This window comes from Ochotona curzoniae, unplaced genomic scaffold (genome assembly GCF_017591425.1).
Source record: "Ochotona curzoniae isolate NIBS_2020 unplaced genomic scaffold, NIBS_Ocur_1.0 scaffold_4505, whole genome shotgun sequence".
Classification (NCBI taxonomy): domain Eukaryota; kingdom Metazoa; phylum Chordata; class Mammalia; order Lagomorpha; family Ochotonidae; genus Ochotona; species Ochotona curzoniae.
The window spans coordinates 8,253,639-8,275,911 of record NW_024467118.1 but is presented as its reverse complement, the minus strand read 5'-3'; the positions used below and the strand labels follow the sequence as shown (position 1 = coordinate 8,275,911).

At 40.8% G+C, this 22,273-nt stretch overlaps 1 protein-coding gene across 7 annotated transcripts in view; it reads left to right on the top strand.

Moving 5' to 3' along the window:
* The window catches only part of LDB2 (LIM domain binding 2), a 333,309-nt gene that overhangs the window by 134,723 nt on the left and 176,313 nt on the right, over nt 1-22,273 (top strand). The window lies entirely within an intron of this gene.

The window sequence follows — 22,273 nt, the reverse complement described above, 5'->3', positions numbered from 1 at the left end:
CAGAAGAGCTCAAGGTCTAGTGAGGTGTTGTTTCAAAGATGCAACTAATAGCAGGTCGTGGCCACGTCTTTTCACGGGAAGGCCCTCTGACTCTGTTTATAAACCTGTTCCTAATAATTTTTAACACCATGTTTCTAGAATATTTCCAGGTCTAACATTGGTGTTATTTTTCAATGTAGAACAATGGGGGAAAATTCAACAGTAAGCTGAGATGTGCCATCCTATTAGAATACCGGTTTTTGTATTTGAGATGAGCTGATTCCAGGTATTTTTCTCTATCAATGTATAGCTTAATCTTTCACTTTCCTCGTTTTCAAGTTGTGAACTCACCTTATTTATGCAAATAGGGTAAAATAAAGCCTTGGTTGAAGTCAGGTTAAATTAGTATGTTTCTACAACTCTATTAAGCAATGTTCAGATGGATTTCATTAAGAATGTAGGGGCTCCCTGACAAAATTACCCATCAGAGTGTGTTTCATTATTTATTGTTTAATCAAGGTAGTCATGTTGGAGTATTTGAAATCGAGAGCTTATGGAATTTAATGCCTTCATGTGTTTTGCTTTCATTATTCATTCTAGGACTAGCGGCTTCACAGAGCCATTATGCTACACTTGTTTGTGTAAACTTGGTTTTTCCCACTTGCTGCTTTTTTTTTTTTCATGCACTCTTTGATGGGAACTTCCTTGTTACAGCATGCATCTTTGGTTCTTCAACAAATTAGGAGGCCTTGAATTTGAGAACAATTGGCACACATAATCTTGTTTAAGTTCTGGGGGAGGATGAAGGAATGTGAGCTGGGCAGTGGGAGAAAAGCGAATTGCTTCTTCTTGGAGCACAAATACATCCTTATGTATATGGGAATGTGTTCTCCACAGTGTCTGCAACAGAGCATTGTACGGTTTTTACAGGCTTTTCTAAAACTCTGTCTTATTTATTCCTGCCTTTGAATAATCTATTTGAAAATGTATAGTCTTTGTTTTACTTTGAAAAGAGGTATGATTTGTTGTGTTATAATGGATTTCTCATAGAACAATGGGAACAAAAAGCAAAAAATATGTCTTCCAGAATCTCAGTCTGTACTCAGCCCAATCAATAATGCTTGGAAGCCGATTTTTCTCACTAGCATGCACGGTCTGTCTGAGCTACTCACTTTTTCATAGAAATACTAGCTCTTTGAGATGGTTCTCTGATATGGGATGACTATGTTTTTTTTTTTCAGAATTAAGTTTAAAAATATATTCCAAAAATTGGAGTCAACTACCTGAGAAATGTATTTGTCTACATAAAATTTCTTCTGGAAACCTTGTCGTGTCATGTGTGTGAAACAGTGCTGGCACTCACTGAAGCTAAGCACACTAAGTTTTTTTTGAATCATTTAGGAAAATTAAACCTTAAGATTGTAAAAAGATTAATAATAATAAACTTTTTTCAAGGCTACCTGCATTAAATAACAACATGGTCATGCATATTTGCTTCCCTTCAATAGGACAATAAGAAACATAACAAATGGCATTTGACTGATTGGGTAAATAAACTGCTAATTATAGCCTTAATAGTTCTTTACGCTTTAGATATCACACCAGAATGTATTTCCTATAAATGCTTTCGTACGTCGGGTGCTATTATTTTTTTTAAAAGATGGGCCCAAAGTCAGTAATTATGAGAGTTAATATTCAGGTTCACAGTAGTGCAGCAGCTATTTTTCACTTGATAATTACCTTGTTAAACTAATGTCAGACTAGCACCATGCCTTATTTAAGAAAATGGTCCACTGGCCCTTTATATGCAGGCCTCGCTGTAGGAATATTAAAAGATTTATTAAATCTCATCTGATCCTCTGCGTTGCCTTCTTGGCACTAGTTACCAAAGTCCAAAAAAGTTTTATGTGTTTGTTTAGATGTTGCTAGCGTCTTTCCTGACAATTCTATCGCGTCTCTGAGTAGTTGATATTTCCATTGTTGTCCTTCCACTCTTGGTTCTTGACTTTGTGTCCAACTAGGACACTGCTTCACTGGTTCCGAAGCCTTCAGAAGGAAAAAGGAACATGTCCCATGCCCGGGGAAACTAGGAATCCGTGTGATACTGTTTTCTGTTTTTGAACTTCCAGACATTTCTACATGGGAGTTGGTTTGATTTAAAGAGAGACACAGGTACACATCACAGATTATAATCCAAAATAACTAATGCCTGCAGTGATATTACATTTACAAAACTTAATAAGAGACAAATACTTATTGGATTCTTATCTTGAAAATTATAAAGTAAGAACCTCCTGGATTTGCTCATGAATCAAAATAGCAAACATTATGATAATGCTTCGTAGTTTCAACAATTCTCGAGTGAATGTATACCATCTGTGAGATCGTTGTGGGTGAGCACTGCATGAGTGATGGAGAGGAGGCCCATGGTTAATAATGACTGAATGGAACTGGATGACAATGCTCATGCCAACCTCACTCTGGGGCGGGAGGAGGAGTTCTGTTAGATTGGAGAGATAAAGGCAGGAAGGCTCTGGGAGAGACAAGAAGTGAACCCTTACACTGCTGCACTGCCTCCTGCTGCCTCTTTACCATTCCATTCAACAGCTTACAACAGAAAATCTTTCACTGTTGGGCCCGGCGCGGTGGCGCAAGTGGTTAAGTCCTCGCCTTGCACGCCCGGGATCCCATATGGGCGCCGGTTCTAATCCCGGCAGCCCCGCTTCCCTTCCAGCTCCCTGCCTGTGGCCTGGGAAAGCAGTCGAGGACGGCCCAAAGCTTTGGGACCCTGCACCCGCGTGGGAGACCCGGAAGAGGCTCCTGGCTTCGGATCGGCATAGTATCGGCCCGTTGCGGCTCACTTGGGGAGTGAATCATCGGATGGAAGATCTTCCTCTCTCTCTCTCCTCTCTGTATATCCGCCTTTCCAATAAAAAATAATAAAAATAAATCTTTAAAATCTTTCACTGTTGTCTGTTGGGATGGAAAAAGTGCCGTCTCCTCTCCTGAATCTTGGATACGGAGCTCCACCTGCCTCTGCCCAGCATAGGTGGCAAACAATGAGATCTGATGGCGAATGGGTGTACCTCTGGTATCTTTTTCTCTTTGTAGTGAAGTGGAGCTTACTGAAATCCTCCCACAGTGCTGCTACGGAGCTGACATTTATCAGCTTTCTCTCTCGACACAGAATGGGATCCTCCATATGTCTTCCACAATAACTATCAGTGTTTTCAGGGAATCTAAAGATTTATTTCCTTCCAAGTTCTTCTTGCTGGCATTTTCTCCAAGCCTCCCAAACTGCCAAGAAATGAACTTCAATTTGGAGGAACTGTTACATTTGTCATTGTGAATTTGCTAAACTTTGGATAAATTTGAAGATTTATGCTTCTTCCGATGGGCCCTGGAAGTATCTTTGAAGCTCACAAAGTTCACGCTTGACTTTCTTTTCTTTGCAACACATAAACCAGTTCTTAAGTCCAGGCCATCTAGTTGCCTGGCTGCCAGGTCCCTGCCGCTGTCTCAGCGTGGATACCCTTGGACTGATGGGTATTTAAAAGTGACTTGCCTCAGAGGCATGGGGAGCAGGGTCCTTTCCCTGTCCTGCGCTGGAGAAATCGCATATTCTGCATTTTTGGAATGATACAATTACGAAGTCCTTTCCATAAATCCAGGACCTTGGGCCAGTCAAATGTGACTTTGAATCATAGTTCTGTCCCATAATTACCACATGCCACAGGAAACAATGCCTAATCCCTTTGAGTTCACTCTTTTTATCTGTATATTGAAAATAATGTCTGTTTGGCAGTAATACATACATATCCATGTGATAATAACATACATGGGGTTCCTGATAGTTGGGAGTTTGTCAGTGGTAGCTCTTGTACAGTGATTATTCATGCTAACATGCCAAGTTATTTCCTTGACTTAGACTTGTTCAAGGTAACCCAGGGTTAGAACCAGGATTCAAATTCATGTCTCTATATCCCTCGCTCAACACAGGACGATGACTCCCTATTTCATAAACACACTAGAATCTTATTATTACATTCTGTTCTTTGAATCATCAAAATATTTCAGAGTGACGTGTAGTACAAAGTAGCACTTCGTTCAACTCAATGGTGAAGCTATCCTGTCTTCCAGTTGTCCTAGTCATTTATCACATTATAGCAAGTTGTCGCATACTTAGTGGCTTGAAAAGCAGCATATATTTATTATCTCACAGTTTCCCTTGGCCAGGAGTCTAGACTGGGTTACCAGATACCCAGCCCAGGCCCTCACAAGGCTGACGTAGATGTCAGTTGGGTCTGTGATGTCAGCTGAGCATTGTCGGCAAGGTGTAGTTCCCGTGAGAGTGGGATGAGGTTCCTAATGTCCTGCTGCCTGGTGTCAACTCTGGATCTGTGTGCACGTTAACCCTTTCTACATACAGGTAATATCATGTATGAAGAGGTAGTTTTCCTTTATGTTTCTATGTTCCCCAATGTCCCTGATATGTAGTCTCCACAATATGGCAGCTTATTCCTTCAATATCAGCAGGAAAATGTTCTATTTTTTTTCAGATCTCCCAAACATTAAGGACCCACATGCTTATTTCAGATTAACCCAGAATAACCTCTTCTTTGATGAACTCACAATTGATCTGATTAGGGGCATTAATTACACTTATGTGCTTTTTCAGTCACATAATGTAATATAATCATAGGAAGATATTTCATCATAGTTGTAAGAATTCCTTCTGAGGAAGGGGAAGGGATAGAAAGGTGAGTATAGCAGGAATGGGAATCTCGGCGTTTGTCTCAGAATATTGCCTACCCTGAGGGTATGAGACATGTACATAACTGTAGCACATCAGGAACACACACTGCCCTACGAAGCCAGGGAAGGAAGCGTGCCTTGCCTTTCTGGGGGCAAAGCAGGAAACATGGAGAAGATTCAGTGGACACAGAGAAAAGCAAAGATGTTGGGGAAATGGTTAATGGCTTGTCTAGAATTGGACTTGTAGAAACTTCACTGTGACTCTTAGGAGGAGGCTGTTTTGAACCTTTGACACCAGTTTGAACTGTCATGGCGACGCCCTCTGAGGACTCGGGTTTCATGAGCCCTGTGTGCTTTGTGGGGGCTGAGTCCTCGGCAAGGACAGGCCATTCCGGCATGGCTTTGTGTGGAGGACCCTCTCTGGCGTCTCTGCTCAGACCTCAGAAAGCCTGTTTCCTCCCCAATTTTGGCAGAGAATTCCAACTCTGGTAACTTCTGTGGTTTAAGAAATGACTTTTTTTCTGGAAGCTTCTCCCGTGTTGTAGAAATATGGGAGACCAGTCTGGGAAAATGGGCTCAGCTCTGTAAACTGCACATGAAACTAACAGGAGCTGCAAAGGTCAGAGAGATCAAAAGTATGTTGTGTAAGAAATAGTCAACTTGTTCATTCTTCTGTTTATCTAATAAGCATATATCCTGTTTCTTCCATGTCACTCTATCTGTTTTTTATTTTGGAAATACGTATGCCTGCTGCCCACAAATGGTTTATAATTTAGACCTTAAAGTTCTTGATAATCCTAGCTACTTTAGACATTAGTCACGTGAGAAATAGCTTCTAAAACACAGATCACATGAATTATTAATTAATTTTTCTTGTCACAAGTGCTGTCAGAAAGTTATGAAATGTCTTGAGAGTGAGTTGGGGGCTGCAGCCAGTGCCTGCTCAGAGTGCCAATGGAAGGCAGGGAAGGGAGCACGTTAAACCTCCCTGAAAATAAAATTTACAAAAATCTAGGAAAATAACTGTTTCTTAGAAAAAGGATTTCTGGATGCACATGAGTGTGACCATATATCTCGTCGGCTGACAGGAAGATGTGTCAGCTTGGGGCAGAAGGACCTCAGTTAGGATCCCGACTTTGTCGTCCCTGGCTGCCATACCCCTTTCAAGTCTTTATGGTTCCCTGTGCTCCCCACGCAGGATCAATTTCTCCCTTGCTGGTGATGTGTGTCACACGTATGTGCTTCAGTGTTCATGGTTATTTGTTTAGTCCCTGCTTCCCTGAACACTTAGAGTCTTGCATGGAGGTTAGGCTCTTTTCATCTCTTAGTCTCCGATTTCTTCTTCTTTCTTTCTTTCTTGCAAGATTTATGTATTTTTATTGGGAAGTCAGATATACAGACAGCAGGAAAGACACATAGAAAGATCTTCTGTCACGTGATTTACTCCCCAAGCAGTTACAACGGCCGGAGCTGTGCCAATCTGAAGCCAGGAGCCCAGAGCCTTTTCCAGTTCTCCCATGTGGATGCAGGGTTCCAAGGCTTTGGGTCATCCTTGACTGCCTTTCCAGGCCACAAGCAGGGAGCTGGATGGGAAGAAGGGCTTCCGGAACTAAAACCAGTACCCATAAGGGATCCCGATGCGTGCAAGGTGAGAACTTTAGCCACTAGGCTACTGCACTGGACCCAGTCTCCGATATCTAATACTCAAGTCAATACCATCATTGGTACAGATGATGTCTGTTGAATGAATTAACTAGAGCTAATTGGAAGTCATGGAAGTAACTTGCTGATGACTGTATGCTTGAAAAGAAAGGTCTTTTACAAAATCAGCTTTTCAAACTTGCATGATCTGGCTTAGAATGCGATTCAAACCTCATCCTCTGCAGAGGTGACAAAGTCCCATCAGCCTGTGTGTAAGTCAGTCATAAAACAGAACTGGGAAAACTTGACTCTTTGTCAATGATCAAATTATCTCTTCATTCTTGCTTACTGGAGAAAATCCAGTGTGCTTTTTAACAGGCTTGTTTTATGTCCAGGGTAGCAATACTGGTTGGAGACTTTTTCCCGGTCACAAATTTCTGAGTTTGCTGTGAATTCTTGTCTCCCTACTAAAGGTTGTATTTGAAGTGGATAAGGATTCTTTCAAAAATTGTACATAATATGGATTCTATTATGGAACTGGTTAAGTAAATCATAGGCCCCAAGTCTGCCAAACTGTGAATAAAAACATGCTTGTGCACTAGTGTAAGGCACAGGTGGGGTAATCATGTCACTTAGTATAGCAGAAAATGTACCCGTGTGAAGGAAATGTCACCCAGCAGACAGCGCTCCCACGTGAGAGAGCTAAGGAGCGCTTCCCTCCCAGCCTGTGTTTTACAGTAACGGAGTACCCCATTAGCATGAGACAAAAGTCAAACCAATAAAGGTCGTGAACTAGTACCTGGCATGCTGCTTGTAGCAGCGGGAAGGGCAAAGGATGCAGAGGGACAATCAAAAGAGCAGCTCTCGCTGCTGGAGGCCTGGTGGGATTGATCCATGGACCAGGAACAAAAGCTTTGCAATGTAGCTAAGCAACTGTTACCGGAGAATGCATCCTGATAGACACCTATAAATCTCCAAGACTTGCAAGTGGCATGTTTAGGGCAGCGTATGCTGGGAATATTACCAAATGCAATAAGATGAAAGAAGAATTTGAACAGTTGGGCATCTGCCAGAAGAAGAAATGATGGAAACTTTCTCTTAGAGAACTGCAAACAAAGCTGCTCTCCTTCCAGTGGAAGATGTCATAGTTTAGTGCCAATAAAACAAAACCGAGGAGTATTTATTGAGGTCTCACAATAGAATCTCTGGTCACTCTTTCCTATTTCCAATTCCAAGTTTAATCTTCATTTTTTCCTTTCCATTAATCATATGAATTGGACAATGCTAGTGCATTATTCCTTTATTACATGCTTTAAAAGTTCCCTCATTTAATCCAACAAACAAGCCCTGTTTTAAAAATGCACTTTGATTTTAATTTTTTAACTGAGAAATAAAATGCAATCTACTTCATGAAAATGTAAGTTACTTTCATGGATGTTAAAATCTTAACAATTTCTCCCTCTTTGCTCTATTTTGTGTTTGTACTCTATACCTTCTCCAAACATCCTTTAAAAAAGAAAAAATTAAATATCTGTGTCATTTAAAAAGTTGTAGTAACTGACAGAAAATAGTCAGGATTCTGAAGGAAGATGATTTTGGAGATGACCGAGAAAGGTTTAATTCAAGAAAAATTCACTGCAAGTTCCCATTTGAAAGAATTGAAAGTCAGTCACGTCTCTCTTTTTCACTCTATCTTTCTGATTATATCCTTCTATCAAAAGAGTTTGAGACAGATAATTCAGAATGTTAGATGTTTGCCAAGTTAGTTTTGTTCCCAGGAGTTTAAACTCCCTTCCTCCAGCAAGACCCCAAATTGTTGGAAGTATCAGCCAGCCCGAATTGAGATGATTTGCATAGAGTGTGAGTAAACAATCCATGATAAGAATTTATTCAATATGGGACTGCAAATGTTATTTTATCCATTCGCATATTCATTCATTCTACACTTCACACTGCTAACATTTGTTCGTTAATTTGCCAAATGTTCTCTGTCTCTTGTACTTAATACACAGGAGCCAGATTTTCGCTTCTCTGGACATCTCTGATAGCCTTAGAATTCTTCAGGTAATGAAAGCAACAGTGTCTCTTTACATTGGACAGTGTAGGCCCACAGTTGTGTACCAACACCTAAATTTTATGTACTGTAGGATCTGCCATCAAAAATCTTGAAAGCTTTGTGGTCCCTTCTGATCTGAGGCAGTGACTTTGTATCATGAAAACTGGAGAAAATTAAGTTTCTGAGTTCAAAGCTCTTCATATGTTTGTTGCTCTCTGTTTTCCCTATTGCTTTTCTTCTTTCCTCCCACCACCTCCTTCTCCTACTTTCCTCTTCTTCCTTCAGTTATTGCTCCAAAACATTAGCTATTGCCTTATCGCTTTGGTCTTGGGTTGACAAAAATTGTACAGTGTGTTGTGGCTGTGGATGGGTGGGTGAGTCAATACCAGCAGGGCATCTAGGAAATGGGCTTATAGAATTCCTGGACTGGTTTCTGCAGTTGTATCTGCCCCATTTATTGATCCTTCCCATGCAACTGACCACGTCAGGTGTTGATGCTACTGGCAGGATGTTTTTAATAGAACCCTTAAATCATATATTCTTATTGTTGTACCAGTCGCTTTTAGATTTAAGCTTAACTGTAAAATAAACAGAATAGGGCCCGACGCAGTGGCGCAGTGGTTAAGGTCCTCACCTTGCACGCCCGGGATCCCATATGGGCGCCGGTTCTAATCCCGGCAGCTCCACTTCCCCTCCAGCTCCCTGCTTGTGGCTTGGGAAAGCAGTTGAGGACAGCCCAAAGCTTTGGGACTCTCCACCCGTGTGGGAGACCTGGAAGAAGTTCCTGGCTCCTGGCTTCGGATCTGCATAGCATCAGCTGTTGCGCTCACTTGGGGAGTGAATGATCGGACGGAAGATCTTCCTCTCTGTCTCTCCTCTTCTCTGTATATCTGCCTTTCCAATAAAGAAAATAAAAAAATAAATCTTAAAAAAAAACAGAATATAATATGGGATTAAAATAAACTCCTGTAAATGAATATTAAATGTAATAACACCCGTAAACAACTGCTGATTCAGTAACATCCATAGCCAGCTCATTTCTGTCATTTGGAATACCAAAATTTCTAGAGTTTCTTCTTTGAGAACTATAAATTGTTAAAGAAAAACACAAAGAATATATGCTAATTAAAGATAATCTTGAAAAGCAGAAAAGCAGAATAAATAAATAGAGCCAAAAAAGAAAGAAGAAAAGTAGAAATCCATAATTGCATAGCTGAGAGACAAATCAGTCAATATTTTGGTTTATACCCCTCCCATCTTTGGTTTGGATGTGTATATAATTTGTCTTTACATAAACAGAACCCCAGTGTATGCACTGTACAATCTGTCCCTGTCTCTGCTCAGCAACAATAAGCAACTTTTAGCTACACTATTTTCTTTTACAATGTTCTTTTTAATGCCTATGCAATATATTTTATGAATAAGTTTCAAAAATATTCTCCTTTTGTTGAATATTCTTTTCTTTCTTACATTGTTCATTGTAACTTAAAGATATCCTGGCACTACATTTTTATGAGCAAGTGTATTTTTTTTTCCTTCAGATAAATTCACAAAAGAAAAATTGTTGGATAGAAATAAACTTTTTTTCTACACTTGAACACTTTCAGTAGACATGACCACTGACTACTTCTTTGAAAGGCAGAGAGAGGTCTTGCACTTGCTGGTCCGTCCTTTGAATTCCTGCATTGACGGGTCTGGGTCAGACCAATGCCATGAACAAACAGACAGTAGCATGGCAGGAACACAACACCCAGATCCACCACCCACTGCCTCACAGGAAAGGATTTCATCAGGATTCATCCCAACATTCCAGTGATCCACGAGCTTAACCCAACCAGTGTCCTAACCGTTCCTCCTAAAGTCCACCCCAATAAGGCCATGTTGAAACTGAAGAAATTATATCTGTAAGTGAGCATTTAGCCCAGTGGTTAAGATGCCAGACTGGCTTGGTTTATTTCCAAACTGTGTACCTCAGCAAGCTTCCTGCCAAGGTAAATTCTGGGAGGTGATGGTGATGGCTCAAGTCACTGGATTTGTGCCGACATACTTTGAACACCTGTATAGAGTTTCTGGCTCCTGATCCCAGCACTGGCTGTTACAGGTATCGACAAATAAAATACTTGTAGGATATTGCTTTGTCTCCTCTATCAAATAAAAGAGACAAATTCTATCAGTTTAAACTCCTACCAGTGATACATACGAAAATCCATTTTCCTGTATTCCTAAAAGCACTAGTTGTTACCATGAAAGCATAATTAAAATTTGCATTTTCACTCACTGTGTATGTGTGTGTTTTATATACATGTATATATATATATAATATACATAGATAAGTATCCATATTTATATTTGAAATGAACTCTAGGCATAAGTGGATTCGCAAGTTCTCAGCACTGAACAAGGATTGAAGAATCTACTCCTGAAATGTTAATACACTTTGGCACATTCTTTCCTTCCTTCTTTCTTTTTCTCATTCATTCCCCGTCTACTTATTCAACAAGCTTAAATACATAGCTGCCGGAAGAATCACTTCAGGATGTGGATTTCCAAATACTTTGCTGCAAAGATCTGACCTACAGAGCCATCCTTATTAGCCATCATTATTACAGTGGTCATTTAAGGAAAACCTACTATATACTTTAAACTACATTACAAATATTTCTAAAACTCCTCAGTTAATCCAGACAAGAACTCTCCACAGGGGAATATGATTATTTCCAGTGATCAGATGAGAATACTAAGGACTCCAAATGCAAACTCAGGTTTTCCACCCGATCCTTTCCACTCCTCCCCGGACTGGGATGTCTTTATGAAAAGCATGCATTGTGCTCTGCGGCATGCTTCTCTCCCCAGGATTGAGATTTTATTCATTGTCTCTGTTACTGCTAACAGCAATGTTTGTTAGAAAAAAAAATTAGCCAATATGTGATGATCCTGTGAAAAGTAAACAAGGTAATTAAACGGTATCAAGAGGGAGTTAATTGCTGCCTGCGGGACTTGGGTGGTCTGCATACAGTAGCGGAGAGAGTGCCGGATGGCATGCAGAGAAGCTGGTACTTGGCCATGCTCACCATTTTACAACGTGGTGCTCGTTCTCTCTTAGCAAATTCTTGGAAAATGAGCAAACTCCAAATTCATTGTTGCCACCCAAATTATCTTGACCCAGTGCTGCCATTTCTAAGGGCTTTCTCTTTTGCTATTTCCTTATATCCTTCTGGCTTTCCTTTGGGGCAGATGCCCTCAACCCCAAATTTGGTCCTATAGCTAGGGTAATCTCCCAGCTGTCAGGTTACTGAGTGGCAAGTCCTTGCCCAGCCTGTAGTTATGCACATTGTAACTGTCAAGCACTTGCAGAATTGCTCTGGAATCAGGTGCCAGGACCATGATGCCAGCTGGATATTAGCCTTAGACAGCTCTTTTTCTTCAAATTCCTAATAAATTAGGTACCTGTTAAAATTCATCACAGTTAATTTGGCCCATAGCATCTTCTGTAAGATTAAATTTTATATAACTTCAGTTCATTTTATAATCATGAAGGGCTAGGTTAGATCCTGTTTCTTCTTACCTTGCCTTGTTGGAAGATGTAGGGAAGAAGCTGCATCTGGGTTACAAGCAGCCTCTTTGGATGTGGACTGTAATTTTGGTGGAAGTGTTAGAGTTCATTGGCACATTCGCTCTTGCAAGGGGCCTGAGTATGGTGCTTGCCCTGGTTCACGGTTTCACTCTTTTTTTTCTGGTGGTTTTAAGATTTGTCTGGTTCAGTTAAGCTAGCTTAGCTCCTCCACTGTCGATTCAACGTGTCCCTCAACAGCCAGCTCAGAAGAATATAAATCTCCCCTGTGCCTTTCTCTCTGACTCTAAAAAGTCAGCCAATGCACAGAAACAGTAGCTAGGTAGAAAGTGGGTGGATTTGCATAATTTGGTTTCTTTAGTGCAGAGTGTTCATTTTTAGGTTTTGCTTTGTTGCCAAAGCCATTTTCAGGGACAAGCGCAACCCACATTTCCCTCCTGCACTCCAGTCCCTAGCAGTCCATCAAAGATAAAACACCACCTCTACCACCACCCATCAAAACGAAACTTTCTGTATTAGGCAGTTTCTCCCCTTTTTTCCCATTTGGCTTCTACATGGAACTGTAGTTGTAGATGGTAATGAGTTTGCTTGCTATGGCAATTTCAAGCTGTCCTTTACTATAAGACCCTATTCTAAGCATGCATAATAATTAAGGTTATTAATGAGGGATTGAATTAGTGGGAGAGCATAATACTGAGTCACTGTGATTGGCTTGGTGTAAGTTTATAATCATATATTATATCATACTCACAGCTTTTTTGAGCTCCAGAATAGAAGCCATGGTGGCAAAGAGCATTGTGGCCAAATCCCCGTTAAGGAAGTAACATTGGGAGCTCTGCGGGGGATAAAAAGGAACATATTGTTGCTGTGAGTTTCACAGTATTGTCCTTTACCATTTTAGGGTATATTGAAATGCATAGCTAATAATTGTAGCTGTATTTATAAAAGAGAGCTCCTGTAAAGACCCAATTCTCTTTGAAAAAGATGAGAGTGAGGCTGAAAATCATAAAGAATATCTTGGAACAATAGTTCATTACGAAAAGAGACTGTTTTTCTCTCTGTGCAATAGGTTCGTGTCTGCAGTAAGATAGACTGGACCACAGCCACTTGAAATGGACAGGCTGCATCATTTAGGCAGAGGAATTAGAAGGAAGAAATCTACTTTTCAAGGCAGGGCTCCTGAATTCCTACTAGGACATTTTTAGAATGTCGCCCTGAGCTTCGAGGCAGAGAGAGGAGCTTGGGAAAGCTGGGGAATTTGCCTTTGAATTAGTATGGGTTTGCTTTCCTGAAATTCTTTTCTTGCAGAAGTAGGCAAACCCAGATAGATTAAAAGAAATTCTTAGTAAGTGTTACTGACAGAAGACAACCTTGGCCAAGTTGAGGAATTTAGAAACAAGAACATTTCTAAGGAAGGTCCCCAACACTGAATCTGTCAGCTTGGGCTTTCCTAGGAAAATACAACAGACTGGATAGAGTGAAACCCAGAGGTCACGGTGAGAAAATCTGAGATTATGCTTTCAGTTGACTTGGTTTCTTATGTGAGGTGCTTTTCTGGCTTGTGCAATCAAATGATCTCTTCTGTGTACATGTGTGGAGACATGGAGACATGGACCACGTGTAGGCACACTTGTGTATACACACACATTGCTGGCAAAACAGAGGAAGCTGATGTTTCTGACAATCCCCACATGAAGATTTTCCCCTCTAAGCTTATTTTGATGTTATTAACCTCCCAAAGATCCCACCTTCATATAGTACCACACCAAGATCCATATGCCAAAAAATGGGATAAGCCCAGCTACCAGGGGAGATTGGCCATTTGTTTTTTTTCCTTTTCAGTTGTCTTTTAAAAAGATATTTATGAAAGACTGATAGACCAACCGGTCTTTTATCTGTTGGTTCACTCTCCAAATGTCCACACCAAGTGGGACATTTGCTAGTTTGCAGCCAGGAGCCAAAAATCCCATTCTGGTTGCCTTTCTGGGTGGCAAAAACTATATGTTAATTTGAGCTATTCTATACAGCCTCCTGGGTACACCATCAGGAAGCCAGATTGGAAGGAGAGGTTATTTGGAACTTGAAGCAGGTACTCTGGTGTGGAATGCGGGCATCCTAAATTGAGGCTTCACCTACCGCACTGTGTACCTACCATGGGTATTGGCTACAATTTCGTGTCACTCTGTTCCTTTGCATCCTGCTCCATTCCATTCCCACCCGTTCTAGTCCAGTTCTAAGAAATGACATGCCAGGTTCCTCTATGAATCCAGCATACCACAAGATTTTGCTCCGCCTTCTGTTGCTGGAATATCCTTCTCTTTTTCTGTCTGAGGCATTTTGAATTTTGTCTGATCTTGACTCACTGGGTTGACCTGGAGAATTCAAGGATTAATGATGATTTCAGCCCAGGGAAATTTACCACGCCATAGATGAGAGACTAGCGGCCAAAGATGAGGCAGTATCTGCCTGTTAGATGATCATGACAGTGAAGTGGAGATGCGTAGCGCTATGGGGCAGCGCAGAGGGGCCCTGAGGTTCAAGCCCGCAAAATGTAAAGCAGGGAAGGACTCTGGTTATCTCAGGATGCTTCTGTTTATCCAGCAGTCGGGGTGAAGCAGGACGAAGTCAGGAAAGGGATGTTTCTTTCTGGCATTGCTGGCCAGCATCCAGAATTCATCATGAACAACACAAAAGCAGAAGGAAGCAGCAGAGCCAGGAGGAGCCTGCTCCGCGCCGCGTCAGCGCTGTTCTCCGCGTCAGAAGACGTTTCCCCAAGAACACACGCTGCTGTGGGAGCAAACGTCAGGAGCTGCTCTAGGATATACCATGAAACGAAACACTTCTCGGGCAACCACTCGCTTCCGGTGTGTCAGAAATCAGTGCTAATGAGGAGACACTTGGTGCAGCCGTGATTTTAGAAAATCCCTAAGCAAAACAAACGCATGGGCCACAGCGTGCTTGCTCTAGGTGGGTGTGCACTCCACTTTGGAAGACGGTCTGTTGCCTGGAGAGCCAGCGAATGATTAAAAGTTATCATCTCTTTTTATACTTGATCTTAGCCAAAAGGCCGAGAAGTGAAAACCACTTTTAAATACAGCAACTTGCTCACAGATCAGTGGCGGTGTAGAGGGCTGTGCGTGCGTGCGTGTGTGTGCGTGCTTTCCTTCTTTTTCTACCAGCTTTTCAAAGTTTCATTTGATTTGTCCAGAGAGGTAGATAATATGGGGAGGCCAGTGAGTCCGTTTGTAGCTTAAACAAAGATGAGGGATTTGGAGGTTAAGGGCTGCCTGAAATATAGCAGATTACGCAGCTTTATTTTTCAAAGATTTGTTAATTTCCTTCTCCCCCTCCTGCTCTCGGGCTGAGTGGGTGGGTTGTGTGAATGTACGTGTGTGTATATATATATATATATATCCCCCCTTTTGGTTGCCATTCAAAGAGAAAATATAAGTTTTAAGTGTGATTTTTTAACTGAATTTCACATGCCCAGCTCCATCCTCAGTCAGCAAATATGTGTTCCCCTTAAACAGCGTAGCCTTAAGATAAATAATAGGATAAATAAAGGCTGAAACTTACAAAGCCTCTTTTAATATGACAAGCTTAATTCACAGTACGAGCAGAAAGGGCTAGAGGGCTTATGTTTTTTTGTTTTTTCCTGTAAAAGATGAAGTTGGCTTTGAAATCTGAAATAATCTGAAATGAAATTTTCCAAAAGGGAAACCCTTGAGTTTCCTGCAAGGCAAACATGGTCTTTTGCCAAGGAATTCCGACTTTCATCATCCACGTGTTGAGTGTCTGGGGGATAATGACACAGGGCATTTTCAGGATCCGTGCCTCTGATAAAAATGGAATCTTATTGGATTTTTAATTTACTATCTTGACTAGATTTAGCACATTTTTTGTATATGACTTTCTGGGACAAAGAGTTCAAACATTTTATTCTAGAACCCCCTTATAGGGTCAGTATGATGATGCGATGGGCTGGTCCTTCACCTACAAATGCCAGCATCCTATATGGGTGTCAGGTCATGTTTCAGATGCTCTACTTCCCATTCAGCTCCTTATCCATGGGTTAGAAAAGCAGTGGAAAATGCCCCAAAGTCTTGGAACCCTGCACTTGCATGGCAGACAGGAAAGGGAGTCCAGGCTCCTGATTCCAGATCAGCTCAGCTCTGGCCATCACAACCATTTTGGGGTGAAGTAAAGGGTGGAAGATCTTTCTTTCTGTTTCTTTCCCTCTCTGTAAATCTTCTATTCCAACAAAATAATGAAAAAGAACCCCTTTATTTCTCCCCTTTATTTGTAACACTATTGCTTTCATTTAGCCATTTTGCACACAGTTCTTATCCTCCTGCCCTCTACAAAGCTTCGCTTGTGCCCTTGGGGGACACAAACATACCCCTAGTGGAGTCTTGCCCTTGCTGGAAAGACAGCTGAGAAATACGGATGGAACTGAATATTTCCATGGGGGCAATCATCTAACAATGGAAGCAACATAAGAAAAAGAGTTGAATTATATTTGGTGTGGCACTGTGTGGTAACAAAGCTTAAACTGCAGATCAAATGTAACTAGTTCTGTAATTAAGATGGGCATGTAAGCAAAAGAATTCTAGTTCCTGATTGCCTTATTAGTCTGAAAGAACTTAAAAATATCTGAGGTTAACATTAATAGCTATCACTGAACTTGAATGACTTTTGTCTCGATCTCTCTCACTCTCTCTTCCTGGACACACTGAAGCACAGAGGTGAGCGGCTCAGCAGAGTTTGTCAGCCCTACCGTGGGAAGGCTCCATGTCCGGTGGCACTTGATGCTTGATGGATTTCTCGGACACAGCCTTGGACATCTCTGTTGTTTTCCTCTTCTTGGGTCACGATGTTTTTACTGCTCCCTATTCCGTATCCCTTTTTCTTTCATTAGAGACACACATTCTCATATGCAGAATCCATGAAAAACTACAACTTTTGGAACTCCACAGTGAAGTCAGTTACTGCAGAGCGGATCTTTGCTGAACTGAGCTAACATCAGAAGAAGGAAGAGCTTGGATCAATCTGTGCTGTGGACTTGAGCATGAGGAGAATGTAAACCTTTCTGAGCTCCTGCATGGGCATGTTGTCTTTGTAAAAGTTGAGCAGGCTAATGACCTTTCCACATTAATATTCTATGTTTGAATTTCCATCCATTTGACCAAATAGGACCTGCCTCTACTTTCAAAATGAAAAACAAAACAAAACAAAAGACTTTAACAACCTTTAGAAATGAGGGAGGATTAATCCTAGGACAGGTGGAGTGAGATGTAACTTAAGGGAGATATGAAAAAATAAATGCTGGTTATGGATAGGGCAAAGTATTTCTGATGTGGTTATATCTCTTTTTAAAGGTGAACTTATCACTTGTATTCTTGAAATACAAGTTGTATTTTTTTGTATACAAATTATTGTATAATTGCATTTCAAGAACTTGTATTCTTGAAATACAATTCTTGATAGGAATAGAAAGCCAAGTGAGTAGTACCTTGGAGAAGAGCTCTGATATTCATCTGTAGCCCTGGGCATCCCCTTTCCCAGTGCAGAGCTCTGGAGTCCCCAGTACCTTGTACATGGGCTTCAACAACACAGCCAACTCTGAGCTTGTTTTCAAGTCTTTGGTTTACCAGCTGACTGATTCATGTGTGGCTTCCCCAAGGTTGGTTGCTTCTTCTTGGAGCTAGAACCCTCCCTGTTCTTCCCTTGGGGGAACATGTTGATGTTACCCTTCTTGTTCCGACTTATGGCCTCCAGGGATTTTGTCTAGACAGTTTTTGGATCTGGGAATCAGAAATCTGCATCCCATAACGGAGTCACGGAGTCTACCTAACTTACTTCTATGGAATCCTCGGAGAAAAAGGATGATCTTTTCCCACACTTTAAACCCATCCTGTTGATTTATTAGTGTGTGGTTGCTTATGAAATAACATATCATCCAGACACTTTGATCGTGTTATTTTTCTAAAGCATCCACTGCACACTATTGAGAACCTTGTTACAATCGTACTGCCGACACACAATTATAACATACACATAGAATTTCTACGGTCCAGTTTTTTTTACTGTTATTGTCTATTTAAGACTTTTGAAAGAGGCACAGGCTTCTCTGGAATGTGTGTGAAAATAGATTTGATGCTGTTTTGTCATCCACTGATGCTGTTTATCTACCTCGGCTTTGATTCTGATCAGTGCTCAAAGGCCTGCCATATTGGTCACTCAGCACCTGTCATGGGTGATGGATCTGGCGGTAAATGGTGGCAGGCTCTGCCCCTTCCTCCTTTAAAGGCACCCTTGCAGACAGTACCTGGCATTGCAGCCACCCTGATTTAAATAGCTTTTTATTGCAAGCGCTTCTCAGTGTGGGTGAGCATTTTCTAGCTGCTGTTTGCTCACTGATGGACTCCAAATACTCATTTGGATTTGAACATTTTCAAGGAACTTAACTCTGATCCTATATTTACTCCTTCTCCCGCAATCCTTTAGGCCTCCTGTTACTTCGCATGTATTAAAATAGAACCATGCTTGTCGGGCCCCTGTTTGAGTGCTATATAAACAAATACTATTGAATTTTACTCTTTAACTTTGAATTTCCTATTAGCATCCTTTAGGTAAGTATTCAACATTCAGCGAGGTTACATCATGTGCCCTAGCTCGTATGCAGCAGTGAGAGGTAGAGCTGAATTCTAATATAGGTTTTCTTTTTTTTTTTTTTTTAACTTTATCTCAGCATTTGCCTCACTAAGCTACACACATTATCGGTAGCAAGCTAAATGTTTTCAGATGGTTAGTGAATGTGTAAATTGAATTCAATATTTATTTATTGGATGTTACAAAATTATCATTTGTGTTTAAGATAGGTGTATAAGAATCAGCTTAAAAATACATGAAACATAAGGTTTATATTTTAAAATATATTTAAAAATCCAGTAATTATGAGCTTTATTATACATGTAACATATAAATATGTATGTATATGTATTTATTTTTTATATGCTAATACATAGTAGCCCAATGAGAGTAAGTCAAGCCTCCCTATCCAGAGCTTGCTGTTGTAAGACAGCCTGCCACCCTTACTTGCTTCTCATAGAGACTCAAAGAATGGAAAGTGTAATTCCAGAAAGTGGCTCCAGGTGTGCTGTCGAGGGAGGCTGCTGACCTGGGGAGGAAAACAGGCGTGCTATTAGGTTGGTTAGGCTGACAAGCTGCCATTCTGTAATTGGTTCTGCGTTGCAAGTGGGACCAAAAATGAAGCTGGCAGTTATTAATTAAGGCTGGCCAGTACAGCTTAGTTGTTACACACGTTTTTTGTTTGGCTTCCTGCGTGGTCACTAGAGAGTCATCTGACCTCCTCAGGTCTGACTTCTGGAAGGCTGGGCTCCTGGGCTGGTTGCTGTCGATAAGGAACTGATTTCCCAAGCAGCTTACCGTGGGTTTTGGGTCAGAGTTCAACTAGGATCTGGCCATCATGAATTGGTGTATTCAGCATTTTTTTCTCTCTCACCTGTGCACAGATATGTGTGCACACACACTCAGGTAGGACATGTGGACATTTATACGTAAGTTGGTTTCCATAACTAACTGCTCCCTATCAGTAGATAACAAAAAGCCTCACTGTGATTACCTCGAAAATTTCTTCTTTTCCTATATGTGTGGATGAACAGTTGCAAGAGAGAATAGAACAATTCCTTATTAAAATTAGAGTTCCCTCATCAATAGGTATAATTTGATGGATCAGTTAAGATTGTTAAATGAATATTTAATTTCTGAGATACAGAAGGTAGGTTTCTGGCTTTTCTGCTCTACATCTGATGGATGGCATCCCTTCCTGAAGGCACAGAACAGAGAGCGGGTCCTAACCCTGAGGGACACACTGACAGGCAAACTTCCACAGCTGCTAGAATCTGGGCAACCGGTTTCCTCTCTAGAAACCCACAAAATCCTCTTCATCCAGGGCGGCAATTATATTCCTATTTCTTAGGTACCCAAATATCTCAGTGAAGCAATGAGCTTCCTGTCCTGCTGGTAGCTTCTTAACAAATGTAAAAAGTCACAGGGTCAAGAGCTAATCAGAGGTGAAATTTGGTTATTAGCCTAAAGAACATTTAAATTTGTTAGTCATAACAAGCTACTTGTTAAAAGCATTTTATTCATTCATTGCTTTATCTACACAATTTTTGTTTGCCTCTAAATATGCTGCATACTCTTTTAGGAAATTAAGACCTAGCAGGAAGGCAACTGATGAAAGATTCTCGCTTTTTGGTGCTGTAATTTGAATGGAAGAGAAACGGGCTATATCCAAGTACCTTTGTCCCGTTTCAGGAAGTAGAAAATGCCTTGGCCAAAGAGAGGGAGCAGGGAGAGGAGAAAGAGCCAGATGATGGATGTTGTGATTTACTGTAGGTTTCCATGAAGGCTTCTCATCCAAGGGCATTTTAGCAGAGATTTAAACAAATTGGGGATATGAGATGTACTGATTGAGTTAAGGGCATCAGGCAAGAGGCAGAACCTTAGGGTAGGGCCTGTCTGGCACAATAAAAAACACCCAGGGGATCACACAGCTTCAGAGACTGTGACAGGAGACAATAAAATGGAAGCTATGACAGCTGGAGGTTGTACGAAGAGATGTGTTCATGGATGGCAGGGGAAGGGAGCTGGGCTAGTTTAACACAGTATTCTCCATTTATTCACAGGGGATATGTTCCCAGATCGCCGTAGACAGTTGACACCATGAATAAGCCCAGACTTATTAATAAAACTGTGATACTGTGGCAGGAAATCTGATCATCAGCGTGGCTACCTAATCACTAACAGGGTGATACTATATACAGCATGGATCCACCTGCTGCACAGAAGGATAATTTACATCCCAGGAAGAATGGAGTAGATGACATGAGATTTCTTCATGCAATTCTGAATAATACTCAATATGAAACTTATGAATCGCTTATTTCTGGATCTTGTCCTTTAATATTTTCAATCTATGATTAACCACAAGTGACTGAGACAACAGATGGTAAAATCATGGACGAGAGGACACTATTTTATTCTTAAATAATCTGCCCCCCTGATCTTGTCACAGTTTGGAAATCTCTTGCCTCTAGTTAGATTACAGGCTAGTAAGTGCATTACTTCCAGATCAATGCAGAATTATTGAGTGCCTGTCATAGTATAACTTTGGGCATCATGCAGGGAGATACAAGTGGTGATCTTGACTTAGAGGAGTTAGTAATCAAGTAAATAACAAAGGCAAGCTAAGGATACTGCGTACAGGGTGCTGAGTGTCATGCCAGGATTCAGTCCACTCTCATCACACCTGTGCTGGTGTTGATGCTGAAAGCATACAGGAGGTGACATGGGATCAGCATCCTGACTTTGCAATAAAAATAAATAAATCCTTAAAAAATAAATAAACTATGTTGACCCCTTTTCTACTGTTTTGGATTGTGTCGTCTTTCACTCCAGCTCCCACTGTAGATAACTAAGAGTGGTTCTTCTTTGACTTGCATTTGCTACGTACCTGTTTAAGAATCTTTATGATCATCTAAGAAGTTCAGTCATTTCTTTGTTTCTAATTCTGGAAAATCTCTAAGTAAATATATTCTCAATCATTTGATTATTATTGCATTAGCAGCTTAAAAACGCGATGGAGGCTGAATACATAGTTGTCAGAGGGCGTAGTGTTGGAATAAAGGCGTTAAGGATTGATCTGCTTCTGCTAGCCTATACTGCTGACTTCTCTTTCAAACTTTCTGGTCAAGTGACTTGACCTTGAGCTTGCATTCTCTTGATCAATCAAGGCTATCTTCAGTTTGCTTGTATGATTTGTATTGAAGGAAAGCTTACATCTTTATAGATTATACCTGTGAAATGCAATTACGATGTCAAATGTTATTTGATTCCTTGCTGGAAGAGACTAACTCTGTAGTAAACATTAATTACTACTAGCATTGCTATTATATATGAGAAATATGTGAGAAATTATAGGAGAGAGTGGTGTTTCATACCACTGTATATAAACATCCAGATGGCCTAATCATGGTGTATGTGGTTAAAGCTACTTAAGTCAGTAGGAAGATGATAAAGCCAAAACCTATTTGACAAACATCAGAGGTGCAGTGGTCAGGATGCTCATAAGCCAAAGTTGGACTGTGTCTCTGGCTACAAGATTTGAGTTTGGATCAAGATGTATCAGCTGGGGTTCAATCTGAAAAATAGAACCAATCAGAGGACATAGAAGATTCGTTGTA